This window comes from Toxotes jaculatrix, chromosome 5, assembly GCF_017976425.1.
Source record: "Toxotes jaculatrix isolate fToxJac2 chromosome 5, fToxJac2.pri, whole genome shotgun sequence".
Lineage (NCBI taxonomy): Eukaryota > Metazoa > Chordata > Actinopteri > Toxotidae > Toxotes > Toxotes jaculatrix.
Genome location: NC_054398.1, coordinates 28,796,720 through 28,797,652, shown reverse-complemented (window position 1 = coordinate 28,797,652; position 933 = coordinate 28,796,720).

The window sequence follows — 933 nt, the reverse complement described above, 5'->3', positions numbered from 1 at the left end:
TGAAAATGATGAATAAATTCTCTTTTTATGATAATTTATCCTTCAGGTCGCTTCAGTCATGTAAACAGAATGACCTTGTTGCTGGATCCAAACTGGTTGCAACAGCTGTGACAAACGGCAACTTTGATGGCCTGCAGTGCTGAAGAGTTGCCCTGGCATTGTAAACATGCACAGGTGTCAGAGACATGTTCAGGGATGGTTCTGTGGACGTGGACGTCAGTCTGTCCATTTTGGTTATCTACATTTGTCATGTGACTTCAGCTGAAGCTCCTGTGACTCACTGAAGGATGTGTTTCCTGTTTCTGTTGACCTCAGGCCGAAATACGTCACTTTTTCTAATGAATGAGAATGAACGTGTCATATCTTCAGGTGAAGCCCTTAAGCCTTGAATTGACGTTGACATTTAAATGTGTGAATGTGAAACTAACCAACAGGTGAACAGAGAACTTAGGCTGTCCTGCAGTGGTTTGGTGCTGAGTGAAGGGTGGACCCTCCTCACTGCAGAGCTGCAGTGTAGATGCTGAAGTTGTCAAAGTCTTTGTCTTTTTTTTACAGTTTAATCACAGGATTAAAGTTTAACTGGTCTATGTTCAGCCTGACCTCTGACCTCTGACCCAGCCTGGACAGGGTGCTCCCTCACTTGTCCAGAGGCTCCACTGTAAAACTGAATCCTAAAACTTCACAAGTGTCTCTGGATTATTCAGTTTCACCACATCAAATGAAACTGGCCAGTTTACCTGGCCACGGAAACACGTTCAAATGTTTTGAGTTACTGCTGGACACTGGAATTTAAAGCAGCTGCTCTTGCGCCCCCATGTGTTTTTTCAGAGAAAAGACTCAGGACTTTCCACAGTCATTCACTATTTTGTATGTGATTCTCCAGAGAAACTTTCCAGGTCCTGATCAGGACACAGTGGTTTCCACATTAGCAGC